This window comes from Oncorhynchus masou, unplaced genomic scaffold (assembly GCF_036934945.1).
Source record: "Oncorhynchus masou masou isolate Uvic2021 unplaced genomic scaffold, UVic_Omas_1.1 unplaced_scaffold_614, whole genome shotgun sequence".
Lineage (NCBI taxonomy): Eukaryota > Metazoa > Chordata > Actinopteri > Salmoniformes > Salmonidae > Oncorhynchus > Oncorhynchus masou.
In genome coordinates, this window is record NW_027012566.1 from 462,501 (window position 1) to 477,078 (window position 14,578).

A 14,578-nucleotide genomic window follows, 5' to 3' on the forward strand; every position below is an offset into this window, starting at 1 on the left:
TATTATAGAAGTGATAATGTTATTCTAGAACACATAGCTATAGAATCCCCCCAGAATGTATTATAGAAGTGATGTTATTCTAGAACACATAGCTATAGAATCCCACAGAATGTATTATAGAAGTGATGTTATTCTAGAACACATAGCTATAGAATCCCACAGAATGTATTATAGAAGTGTTAATGTTATTCTAGAACACATAGCTATAGAATCCCCCCAGAATGTATTATAGAAGTGCTGTTATTCTAGAAAATGTAGCTATAGAATCCCCCAGAATGTATTATAGAAGTGATAATGTTATTCTAGAACACATAGCTATAGAATCCCCCAGAATGTATTATAGAAGTGCTGTTATTCTAGAACACATAGCTATAGAATCCCCCAGCATGTATTATAGAAGTGATAATGTTATTCTAGAACACATAGGTATAGAATCCCCCAGAATGTATTATAGAAGTGCTGTTATTCTAGAAAATGTAGCTATAGAATCCCCCAGCATGTATTATAGAAGTGATAATGCTATTCTAGAACACATAGCTATAGAATCCCCCAGAATGTATTATAGAAGTGCTGTTATTCTAGAACACATAGCCATAGAATCCCCCAGAATGTATTATAGAAGTGATAATGTTATTCTAGAACACATAGCTATAGAATCCCCCAGAATGTATTATATAAGTGCTGTTATTCTAGAACACATAGCTACAGAATCCCCCAGAATGTATTATAAAAGTGATAATGTTATTCTAGAACACATAGCTATAGAATCCCCCAGAATGTATTATAGAAGTGCTGTTATTCTAGAACACATAGCTATAGAATCCCCCCAGAATGTATTATAGAAGTGCTGTTAATCTAGAAAATGTAGCTATAGAATCCCCCAGCATGTATTATAGAAGTGATAATGTTATTCTAGAACACATAGCTATAGAATCCCCCCAGATAGATCTGTCTCTATAATACACACCAGACATAGACGTAGAGAGATAGATATGTCTCTATAATAAACACCAGACATAGAGATAGATCTGTCTCTATAATACACACCAGATGTAGAGAGATAGATCTGTCTCTATAATACACACCAGATGTAGAGAGAGAGAGATAGATCTGTCTCTATAATACACACCAGACATAGACGTAGAGAGATAGATCTGTCTCTATAATACACACCAGACGTAGAGAGACAGAGATCTGTCTCTCTAATAAACACCAGACGTAGAGAGAGATAGATCTGTCTCTATAATAAACACCAGACATAGAGAGAGAATCTGTCTCTATAATATATACCAGACGTAGAAGAGAGATAGATCTGTCTCTATAATAAACACCAGACGTAGAGAGATAGATCTGTCTCTATAATAAACAGACATAGAGAGATAGATCTGTCTCTATAATAAAAACACCAGACGTAGAGAGAAAGATAGATCTGTCTCTATAATATACACCAGACGTAGAGAGAGAGATAGATCTGTCTCTATAATAAACACCAGACGTAGAGAGATAGATCTGTCTCTATAATACACACCAGACATAGAGATAGATCTGTCTCTATAATACACACCAGACGTAGAGAGATAGATCTGTCTCTATAATATACACCAGACGTAGAGATAGATCTGTCTCTATAATACACACCAGACGTAGAGATAGATAGATCTGTCTCTATAATAAACACCACATGTTGAGAGAGAGATAGATCTGTCTCTATAATACACACCAGACGTAGAGAGATAGATCTGTCTCTATAATATACACCAGACATAGAGAGAGATATAGATCTGTCTCTATAATAAACACCAGACGTAGAGATATAGATATGTCTCTATAATAAACACCAGACGTAGAGATATAGATCTGTCTCTATAATAAACACCAGACGTAGAGATAGATAGATCTGTCTCTATAATAAACACCAGACGTAGAGAGAGAGATCTGTCTCTATAATACACACCAGACGTAGAGAGAGAGATAGATCTGTCTCTATAATACACACAGACGTAGAGAGAGAGATATATCTGTCTCTATAATAAACACCAGACGTAGAGAGATAGATCTGTCTCTACAATAAACACCAGACGTAGTAGATCTGTCTCTATAATAAACACCAGACGTAGAGAGATAGATCTGTCTCTATAATAAACACCAGACATAGAGAGAGAGATAGATCTGTCTCTATAATAAACACCAGACGTAGAGATAGATCTGTCTCTATAATACACACAGACATAGAGAGATAGATCTGTCTCTATAATACACACCAGACGTAGAGAGAGATAGATCTGTCTCTATAATAAACACCAGACGTAGAGAGATAGATCTGTCTCTATAATACACACCAGACGTAGTAGAGAGATAGATCTGTCTCTATAATAAACACCAGATGTGAGAGAGAGATAGATCTGTCTCTATAATACACACCAGACATAGAGAGATAGATCTGTCTCTATAATAAACACCAGACGTAGAGAGATAGATCTGTCTCTATAATAAACACCAGATGTAGAGAGATAGATAGATCTGTCTCTATAATAAACACCAGACGTAGAGAGAGACAGATCTGTCTCTATAATACACACCAGACGTAGAGAGATAGATCTGTCTCTATAATACACACCAGAAGTAGAGAGAGATAGATCTGTCTCTATAATAAACACCAGACGTAGAGAGAGAGATAGATCTGTCTCTATAATACACACCAGACATAGAGAGAGATAGATCTGTCTCTATAATACACACCAGACGTAGAGAATAGATCTGTCTCTATAATACACACCAGACGTAGAGAGAGATAGATCTGTCTCTATAATAAACACCAGACGTAGAGAGATAGATCTGTCTCTATAATAAACACCAGACGTAGAGATATAGATCTGTCTCTATAATAAACACCAGACGTAGAGATAGACCTGTCTCTATAATACACACCAGACGTAGAGATAGATCTGTCTCTATAATACACACCAGACGTAGAGAGAGATAGATCTGTCTCTATAATAAACACCAGACGTAGAGAGAGATAGATCTGTCTCTATAATAAACACCAGACGTAGAGAGATAGATCTGTCTCTATAATACACACCAGACGTAGAGAGATAGATCTGTCTCTATAATACACACCAGACGTAGAGAGAGATAGATCTGTCTCTATAATAAACACCAGACGTAGAGAGAGATAGATCTGTCTCTATAATACACACCAGACATAGAGAGATATAGATCTGTCTCTATAATACACACCAGACGTAGAGAGATAGATCTGTCTCTATAATACACACCAGACGTAGAGAGAGAGATAGATCTGTCTCTATAATAAACACCAGACGTAGAGAGAGATAGATCTGTCTCTATAATAAACACCAGACGTAGAGATATAGATCTGTCTCTATAATACACAGACGTAGGGAGTTAGGGTTAGTACCATCTATATCCACAGAGCTCGTTACCCACAATACCCTGCTGTAAGCACCATAACAACGTTACCCACAATTCACTGCTGTCATAGCTAGAGCTACAGAAGCTACATTCCACACAACACAATATATTATTATCCAAACACGATAACTACATTACCCACAACACACTGCTGAAAGCACCAGAATACTCCAGAACTACACTACCCACAATGCACTGCTGAAATCACCAGAATACTCCAGAACTACACTACCCACAATGCACTGCTGAAATCACCAGAATACTCCAGAACTACACTACCCACAACCCACTGCTGAAAGCACCAGAATACTCCAGAACTGCATTACCCATAACACACTGCTGAAATCACCAGAATACTCCAAAACTACATTACCCACAACACTCTTGAGTTTTATTTTTTTGTTGTATTTATATATTATCTCTGTTAGTGTCCTCCTCTAAAAAGTGTTTGTCTGTAAAGCCTCTTGTCTGTCTCAATCACAGTATTTATTTATATATTATCTCTGTTAGTGTTCTCCTCTAAACAGTGTGTTTGTCTGTAAAGCCTCTTGTCTGTCTCAACCACAGTATTTATTTATATATTATCTCTGCTAGTGTCCTCCTCTAAAAAGTGTGTTTGTCTGTAAAGCCTCTTGTCTGTCTCAACCACAGTATTTATTTATATATTATCTCTGGTAGTGTTCTCCTCTAAAAAGTGTGTTTGTCTGTAAAGCCTCTTGTCTGTCTCAATCACAGTATTTATTTATATATTATCTCTGTTAGTGTCCTCCTCTAAAAAGTGTGTTTGTCTGTAAAGCCTCTTGTCTGTCTCAACCACAGTATTTATTTATATATTATCTCTGCTAGTGTTCTCCTCTAAACAGTGTGTTTGTCTGTAAAGCCTCTTGTCTGTCTCAACCACAGTATTTATTTATATGTAATCAAAAGGAACTCACCCTCCTCATCTGACACGTCCAGTATCTCCGTCATGGTCTCCGGAACATTCATCTTGTGTTTCTCTGATGTCACAGTCTGGCAGCACAGGGGTTCCAAGCCAATCACAACCAGGGAAAAAAAGAAAAAAAAGAGAACAAGGATTCAGCCCTTTAGAACCAGAGGGTTGTAACCATAGAAACACAAATGATATTCTGTGTTGTTTTGTTGTTGTTGTTTGTTGTGAAAGTTGTGAAGTCACGGACGGAAAACAAACTGGTACTGTTGTGACAGACAGAGGACTGTGTTCATTCCTAACACACTGACTATTTTCCCTGATAAATGGTTAAGGTTAGGATAGGAGAAAGGGGTAAGCTGATCTGAGGTTAGGGGAACCCTTCTACCTGGAAGCGTCACGAGGGGTCACATACCGTTGTGGTGGTGATGACCTCTTCTGTGACGACCTTCAGAGTGTCAACGACAGATATGTAACCCAGACGCCTGGCAATGGACAGAGCAGTGTTCCCATTCTGACAGAGAGGAGAGAGAGAGGAGAGGGAGATGGGGAGGGAGAGAGAGAGGGGGGGAGGGAGAAAGAGAGAGAGAGGGGGAGGATAATGAGGGAGAGAGGGGGAGGGAGAGTGGGGGTGGGAGAGGGGGGAGAGAGAGAGAGGGGGGGAGAGAAAAGAGAGATGGAGATGGGGAGGGAGAGAGAGAGAGAGCGAGAGAGAGGGGAGGATAATGAGGGAGAGAGGGGGAGGGGAAGGATAGAGAGTGTGAGAGAGCAAGTGAGAGGGGGATAGGAGAGAGAACGAGAGTGTGAAAAAGCGTGGAGAGGAAGAGTGAGAGGAAGGAAGGAAGGAAGGAAGGAAGGAAATGGAAGAAAGGAAGGAGGGAAGGAAGGAAGGAGAAGGAGAGAAGAGGAGAGAGAATCAAACATCTAATCAAACGATGGGTGTCGCTCCATGCTGTAACAGGACGTTGATGATGTGTGTGTGTGTGTGTGTTCTTACAGCAGTGGTAGTGTTGGGTGTCGCTCCATGCTGAAACAGGACGTTGATGATGTGTGTGTGTGTGTGTGTGTTCTTACAGCAGTGGTAGTGTTGGGTGTCGCTCCATGCTGTAACAGGACGTTGATGATGTGTGTGTGTGTGTGTGTGTTCTTACAGCAGTGGTAGTGTTGGGTGTCGCTCCATGCTGTAACAGGACGTTGATGATGTGTGTGTGTGTGTGTGTGTTCTTACAGCAGTGGTAGTGTTGGGTGTCGCTCCATGCTGTAACAGGACGTTGATGATGTGTGTGTGTGTGTGTGTTCTTACAGCAGTGGTAGTGTTGGGTGTCGCTCCATGCTGTAACAGGACGCTGATGATGTGTGTGTGTGTGTGTGTGTGTTCTTACAGCAGTGGTAGTGTTGGGTGTCGCTCCATGCTGTAACAGGACGTTGATGATGTGTGTGTGTGTGTTCTTACAGCAGTGGTAGTGTTGGGTGTCGCTCCATGCTGTAACAGGACGTTGATGATGTGTGTGTGTGTGTGTGTGTGTGTTCTTACAGCAGTGGTAGTGTTGGGTGTCGCTCCATGCTGTAACAGGACGTTGATGATATGTGTGTCCCTGCTGCGCTGCCTGGTGAAGCGGAGTGTAACCGTTCTGGAGACACAGACAGTTGAGTTTTAAACGCTGACATCAAACACACGTTACACATACATATTATACACACACACACACACACACACACACACACACACACACACACACACACACACACACACACACACACACACACACACACACACACACACACACACACACACACACACACACACACACACACACACACACACACACACACACACACACACACACACACACACACACTGAAATAGAAAACAGAAGGAACGAGAACACGAGAAACAGACAGTTGGGTTTTAAATATTTAAATCCTAACGGTCACCAACTGTCACTAACTGTCAGTCTGCTACTGGAGCGGTACCTAACCCGTTCCAATATTAACTCTGGTACCTAACCCGTTCCAATATTAACTCTGGTACCTTACCCGTTCCAATATTAACTCTGGTACCTTACCCGTTCCAATATTAAACTCTGGTACCTTACCCGTTCCAATATTAAATCTGGTACCTTACCCGTTCCAATATTAAACTCTGTTACCTAACCCGTTCCAATATTAACTCTGGTACCTTACCCGTTCCAATATTAAACTCTGGTACCTTACCCGTTCCAATATTAAACTCTGGTACCTAACCAGTTCCAATATTAAACTCTGTTACCTAACCCGTTCCAATATTAACTCTGGTACCTTACCCGTTCCAATATTAAACTCTGTTACCTAACCAGTTCCAATATTAAACTCTGGTACCTTACCCGTTCCATTATTAAACTCTGGTACCTAACCAGTTCCAATATTAAACTCTGTTACCTAACCCGTTCCAATATTAACTCTGGTACCTAACCCGTTCCAATATTAACTCTGGTACCTTACCTGTTCCAATATTAACTCTGTTACCTTACCCGTTCCAATATTAAACTCTGGTACCTTACCTGTTCCAATATTAAACTCTGTTACCTTACCCGTTCCAATATTAAACTCTGGTACCTAACCCGTTCCAATATTAAACTCTGGTACCTTACCCGTTCCAATATTAAACTCTGGTACCTAACCCGTTCCAATATTAAACTCTGGTACCTTACCTGTTCCAATATTAAACTCTGGTACCTAACCCGTTCCAATATTACCTCTGGTACCTTACCTGTTCCAATATTAAACTCTGGTACCTAACCCGTTCCAATATTAAACTCTGGTACCTTACCCGTTCCAATATTAAACTCTGGTACCTAACCCGTTCCAATATTAAACTCTGGTACCTTACACGTTCCAATATTAAACTCTGGTACCTAACCCGTTCCAATATTAAACTCTGGTACCTTACCTGTTCCAATATTAAACTCTGTTACCTTACCCGTTCCAATATTAAACTCTATTACCTACCCGTTCCAATATTAAACTCTGTTACCTTACCGTTCCAATATTAAACTCTGTTACCTAACCCGTTCCAATATTAAACTCTGGTACCTAACCCGTTCCAATATTAACTCTGGTACCTTACCCGCTCCAATATTAAACTCTGGTACCTTACCGTTCCAATAGTAAACTCTGGTACCTTACCCGTTCCAATATTAACTCTGGTACCTTACCCGTTCCAATATTAAACTCTGGTACCTTACCAATATTAACCTGTACGCTCCAATATTAACTCTGGTACCTTACCCGTTCCAATATTAAACTCTGTTACCTTACCCGTTCCAATATTAAAATCTGGTACCTTACCCGTTCCAATATTAAACTCTGTTACCTTTACCCGTTCCAATATTAACTCTGGTACCTTACCTGTTCCAATATTAAACTCTGTTACCTTACCCGTTCCAATATTAAACTCTGGTACCTTACCTGTTCCAATATTAAACTCTGTTACCTTACCCGTTCCAATATTAAACTCTGGTACCTAACCCGTTCCAATATTAACTCTGGTACCTTACCCGTTCCAATATTAAACTCTGGTACCTTACCCGTTCCAATAGTAAACTCTGGTACCTTACCCGTTCCAATAGTAAACTCTGGTACCTTACCCGTTCCAATATTAAACTCTGGTACCTTACCCGTTCCAATAGTAAACTCTGGTACCTTACCCGTTCCAATATTAAACTCTGGTACCTTACCCGTTCCAATATTAACTCTGGTACCTTACCCGTTCCAATATTAAACTCTGTTACCTTACCCGTTCCAATATTAAAATCTGGTACCTTACCCATTCCAATATTAAACTATGTTACCTTACCCGTTCCAATATTAAACTCTGTTACCTAACCCGTTCCAATATTAAACTCTGGTACCTTACCCGTTCCAATATTAAACTCTGGTACCTTACCCTTTCCAATATAAACTCTGGTACCTTACCCGTTCCAATAGTAAACTCTGGTACCTTACCCGTTCCAATATTAAACTCTGGTACCTTACCCGTTCCAATATTAAACTCTGGTACCTTACCCGTTCCAATATTAACTCTGGTACCTTAACCGTTCCAATATTAACTCTGGTACCTTACCCGTTCCAATATTAAACTCTGTTACCTTACCCGTTCCAATATTAAAATCTGGTACCTTACCCATTCCAATATTAAACTATGTTACCTTACCCGTTCCAATATTAAACTCTGTTACCTAACCCGTTCCAATATTAAACTCTGGTACCTTACCCGTTCCAATATTAACTCTGGTACCTTACCCTTTCCAATATAAACTCTGGTACCTAACCCGTTCCAATATTAAACTCTGGAACCTTACCCATTCCAATAGTAAAATCTGGTACCTTACCCATTCCAATATTAAACTATGTTACCTTACCCGTTCCAATATTAACTCTGGTACCTAACCCGTTCCAATATTAAACTCTGGTACCTAACCCGTTCCAATATTAAACTCTGTTACCTTACCCGTTCCAATATTAAACTCTGGTACCTTACCCATTCCAATATTAAAATCTGGTACCTTACCCATTCCAATATTAAACTATGTTACCTTACCGTTCCAATATTAAACTCTGGTACCTAACCCGTTCCAATATTAAAGTCTGGTACCTTGGTTTTGGCGTTGACACTGGCGCCCTGCTGCAAGAGGAAGTTGACCATCTTTACGTTTCCATAGTGACAGGCAACAATGAGAGGAGTGTAGCCGAGCTGAAGAAGTTGAGAGAAAGATCTTAGAAAACAATAAAGTGTGTGTGTGTGTGTGTGTGTGTGTGTGTGTGTGTGTGTGTGTGTGTGTGTGTGTGTGTGTGTGTGTGTGTGTGTGTGTGTGTGTGTGTGTGTGTGTGTGTGTGTGTGTGTGTGTGTGTGTGCGTGTACCTTGGTTTGCTGGTCCAGGTTAGCATCACGTTTGGCCAGAACTTCTGCTGCATTCACTCTGTCCTCCTGGGCTGTGAGGTGGAGGGGTGTCAGACCACTCTGAGAGAGGGAGAGAGATACCCAGAGAGAGAGACATTTAGAGAGAGAGGAGAGGGAGAGTTGGAGAGAGAGATGGAGGGAGAGGAGGGAGAGAGAGAGAGGAAGAGTTGGAGAGAGAGATGGAGGGGGAGAGATGATAGATGGAGGGGGAGAGAGAGGGAGAGTTAGAGAGAGATGGAGGGGGAGGGAGAGAGGGAGAGTTGGAGAGAGAGATGGAGGGGAGAGAGAGGGAGAGTTGGAGAGAGAGGGAGAGTTGGAGAGAGACAGAGGAGGAGAGAGACAGGGAGATTTGGAGAGAGGGGATGAGGAAAGAGAGGAGGGAGATTTGGAGAGATACGGAGAGGAGAGAGAGGGAGAGTTGGAGAGAGAGATGGGAGAGTGAGAGGGAGAGTTGGAGAGAGAGATGGGAGAGTGAGAAGGAGAGTTGGAGAGTTGGAGAGAGAGGTGGCAGGGAGAGAGATGGAGGGGGAGAGAGGGAGAGTTGGAGAGAGAGAAGGAGGAGGAGAGAGGGAGAGTTGGAGAGAGAGGGAGATTTGGAGAGAGACGGAGGAGGAGAGAGAGAGGGAGAGTTGGAGAGAGAGATGGGAGAGAGAGGGAGAGTAGGAGAGAGATGGAGGGGATAGATAGAGGGAGAGTTGGAGAAAGATGGAGGGGGAGAGAGAGGGAGAGTTGGAGAGAGATGGAGGAGGAGAGAGAGGGAGAGTTGGAGAGAGATGGAGGGGAGAGAGAGGGAGGAGAGTTGGAGAGAGATGGAGGGGGAGAGAGAGAGGGAGTGAGAGGGGAGAGTTGGAGTGAGATGGGGGGGGGGAGAAGAGAAGGAGGAGGGGGGAGAGTTGGAGAGAGATGGAGGGGAGAGAAAGGGAGAGTTGGAGTGAGAGATGGAGGGGAGAGAAGGGAGAGAGAGGGAGAGTTGGAGAGAGATGTAGGGGGTAGAGAGAGGGAGAGTTGGAGAGAGAGAAGGAGGGGAGAGAGGGAGAGTTGGAGAGAGATGGAGGGGGAAGAGAGAGGGAGAATTGGAGAGAGAGGAGGAGGAGAGAGGGGAGAGTTGGAGAGATGGAGGGGAGAGTTGGAGGAGAGGTGGCAGGGAGAGAGAGATGGAGAGGGGAGAGAGAGAGAGATGGAGAGAATGTATTGTGTATGCCAAAGACCACATTTTGGATGTGTGCAACAACTCTGCTAAGTGTGAATCTCTGTGTCCCCCTACCTTAGTGGGAGTGTTGATGTGTGAAAGGAGTGGGAGTGTTGACGTGTCCCCCCTACCTTAGTGGGAGTGTTGATGTGTCCCCCCTACCTTGGGGGGAGTGTTGACGTGTGCCCCCCTACCTTAGTGGGAGTGTTGACGTGTCCCCCCTACCTTAGTGGGAGTGTTGACGTGCCCCCCCTACCTTAGTGGGAGTGGGAGACGTGTGCCCCCCTACCTTAGTGGGAGTGTTGACGTGGCCCCCCTACCTTAGTGGGAGTGTTGACGTGTCCCCCCTACCTTAGTGGGAGAGTTGATGTGTCCCCCCCTACCTTAGTGGGAGTGTTGACGTGTGCCCCCCTACCTTAGTGGGAGTGTTGACGTGTGCCCCCTACCTTAGTGGGAGTGTTGACGTTCCCCCTACCTTAGTGGGAGTGTTGACGTGCGCCCCCCCTTAGTGGGAGTGTTGGCGTGTCCCCCTACCTTAGTGGGAGTGTTGACGTGTCCCCCCTACCTTAGTGGGAGTGTTGACGTGTCCCCCCTACCTTAGTGGGAGTGTTGACGTGTCCCCCCTACCTTAGTGGGAGTGTTGACGTGTGCCCCCCTACCTTAGTGGGAGTGTTGACGTGTCCCCCCTACCTTAGTGGGAGTGTTGACGTGTGCCCCCTACCTTAGTGGGAGTGTTGACGTGTGCCCCCTACCTTGGTGGGAGTGTTGGCGTGTCCCCCCCTACCTTAGTGGGAGTGTTTACGTGTTCCCCCCTACCTTAGTGGGAGTGTTGACGTGTGCCCCCACTACCTTAGTGGGAGTGTTGACGTGTTCCCCCCTACCTTAGTGGGAGTGTTGACGTGCCCCCCTACCTTAGTGGGAGTGTTGACGTGTGCCCCCCTACCTTAGTGGGAGTGTTGACGTGTGCCCCCTACCTTAGTGGGAGTGTTGACGTGTCCCCCCTACCTTAGTGGGAGTGTTGACGTGTCCCCCCTACCTTAGTGGGAGTGTTGACGTGTGCCCCCCTACCTTAGTGGGAGTGTTGACGTGTCCCCCTACCTTAGTGGGAGTGTTGACGTGTCCCCCCTACCTTAGTGGGAGTGTTGACGTGTCCCCCCTACCTTAGTGGGAGTGTTGACGTGTCCCCCCTACCTTAGTGGGAGTGTTGACGTGTCCCCCCTACCTTAGTGGGAGTGTTGATGTGTCCCCCCTACCTTAGTGGGAGTGTTGACGTGTGCCCCCCTACCTTAGTGGGAGTGTTGACGTGTGCCCCCTACCTTAGTGGGAGTGTTGACGTGTGCCCCCCTACCTTAGTGGGAGTGTTGACGTGCGCCCCCCCTACCTTAGTGGGAGTGTTGACGTGTCCCCCCTACCCCCCCCTACCTTAGTGGGAGTGTTGACGTGTGCCCCCCTACCTTAGTGGGAGTGTTGACGTGTGCCCCCCTACCTTAGTGGGAGTGTTGACGTGTGCCCCCTACCTTAGTGGGAGTGTTGACGTGTCCCCCTACCTTAGTGGGAGTGTTGACGTGTGCCCCCCTACCTTAGTGGGAGTGTTGACGTGTGCCCCCCTACCTTAGTGGGAGTGTTGACGTGTGCCCCCTACCTTAGTGGGAGTGTTGACGTGTCCCCCCTACCTTAGTGGGAGTGTTGACGTGTGCCCCCTACCTTAGTGGGAGTGTTGACGTGTGCCCCCCTACCTTAGTGGGAGTGTTGACGTGTCCCCCTACCTTAGTGGGAGTGTTGACGTGTCCCCCCTACCTTAGTGGGAGTGTTGACGTGTCCCCCCTACCTTAGTGGGAGTGTTGACGTGTCCCCCCTACCTTAGTGGGAGTGTTGACGTGTCCCCCCTACCTTAGTGGGAGTGTTGATGTGTCCCCCTACCTTAGTGGGAGTGTTGACGTGTCCCCCCTACCTTAGTGGGAGTGTTGATGTGTCCCCCCCTACCTTAGTGGGAGTGTTGTCGTGTCCCCCCCTACCTTAGTGGGAGTGTTGACGTGTCCCCCCCTACCTTAGTGGGAGTGTTGACGTGTCCCCCCTACCTTAGTGGGAGTGTTGACGTGCGCCCCCTACCTTAGTGGGAGTGTTGACGTGTGCCCCCCTACCTTAGTGGGAGTGTTGACCTTAGTGGGAGTGTTGACGCGTGTCCCCCTACCTTAGTGGGAGTGTTGACGTGTCGCCCCCTACCTTAGTGGGAGTGTTGACGTGTGCCCCCCTACCTTAGTGGGAGTGTTGGCGTGTCCCCCCCCTACCTTAGTGGGAGTGTTGACGTGTCCCCCCTACCTTAGTGGGAGTGTTGAAGTGTGCCCCCTACCTTAGTGGGAGTGTTGACGTGTGCCCCCCTACCTTAGTGGGAGTGTTGACGTGTCCCCCCTACCTTAGTGGGAGTGTTGACGTGTCCCCCCCCCTACCTTAGTGGGAGTGTTGACGTGTCCCCCCCTACCTTAGTGGGAGTGTTGACGTGTGCCCCCCTACCTTAGTGGGAGTGTTGACGTGTCCCCCCTACCTTAGTGGGAGTGTTGGCGTGTCCCCCCTACCTTAGTGGGAGTGTTGACGTGTCCCCCCCTACCTTAGTGGGAGTGTTGACGTGCCCCCTCCCTACCTTAGTGGGAGTGTTGACGTGTGCCCCCTTGCCCAGCAGCAGACTGGTCATGTCACTGTGCCCCTCCTGTGAGGCCAGGTGTAGAGGGGTGACCCCCTGTTTGGTCAGCACGTTGGCCTCCGCTCCGTACTGCAGCAGAGACGAGGCGACGGACGTCTGGTTCTTCTTGGCAGCGATGTGGAGTGGGGTGTATCCGTTCTGAGAGCAGAGAGGATTGTGGGTAGGAGCAAAACGTCAGTGTTAGTTTTGAAAAACCATCAGAGAAGATACTTCAATTAGAAAAACCAGGTTCTGAGATGAGGAGTTCATTAAATATGACTTATTTTTGTCATGGTCAACAGTAGTGTTATATAAGGGACAGTATTAGGGGTCAACAGTAGTGTTATATAGGGGACAGTATTATGGGTCAACAGTAGTGTTATATAGGGGACAACAGTAGTGTTATGGGTCAACAGTAGTGTTATATAGGGGACAGTATTATGGGTCAACAGTAGTGTTATATAGGGGACAGTATTATGGGTCAACAGTAGTGTTATATAGGGGACAGTATTATGGGTCAACAGTAGTGTTATATAGGGGACAGTATTATGGGTACCTGGTCAACAGTAGTGTTATATAGGGGACAGTATTATGGGTACCTGGTCAACAGTAGTGTTATATAGGGGACAGTAGTTTATAGGGGACAGTATTAGGGGTCAACAGTAGTGTTATATAGGGGACAGTATTATGGGTCAACAGTAGTGTTATATAAGCCGGGGACAGTATGATGGGTCAACAGTAGTGTTATATAGGGGACAGTATTATGGGTCAACAGTAGTGTTATATAGGGGACAGTATTATGGGTCAACAGTAGTGTTATATAGGACAGTATTATGGGTCAACAGTAGTGTTATATAGGGGACAGTATTATGGGTCAACAGTAGTGTTATATAGGGGACAGTATTATGGGTCAACAGTAGTGTTATATAGGGGACAGTATTATGGGTCAACAGTAGTGTTATATAGGGGACAGTATTATGGGTCAACAGTAGTGTTATATAGGGGACAGTATTATGGGTCAACAGTAGTGTTATATAGGGGACAGTATTATGGGTCAACAGTAGTGTTATATAGGGGACAGTATTATGGGTCAACAGTAGTGTTATATAGGGGACAGTATGATGGGTCAACAGTAGTGTTATTTTGGGGACAGTATTATGGGTCAACAGTAGTGTTATATAGGGGACAGTATTATGGGTCAACAGTAGTGTTATATAGGGGACAGTATTATGGGTCAACAGTAGTGTTATATAGGGGACAGTATTATGGGTCAACAGTAGTGTTATATAAGGGGACAGGGGACAGTATTATGGGTCAACAGTAGTGTTATATAGGGGACAGTATTATGGGTCAACAGTAGTGTTATATAGGGGACAGTATTATGGGTCAACAGTAGTGTTATATAGGGGA

The 14,578-nt window shown here is 44.9% G+C and overlaps 1 pseudogene; it reads right to left on the reverse strand.

Annotated features, from left to right (window-relative positions):
* Nucleotides 1-13,327, reverse strand: part of LOC135536408 (ankyrin-2-like) — a 117,616-nt pseudogene extending 104,289 nt beyond the window's left edge.
* Nucleotides 13,328-14,578: the final 1,251 nt, after the last annotated feature.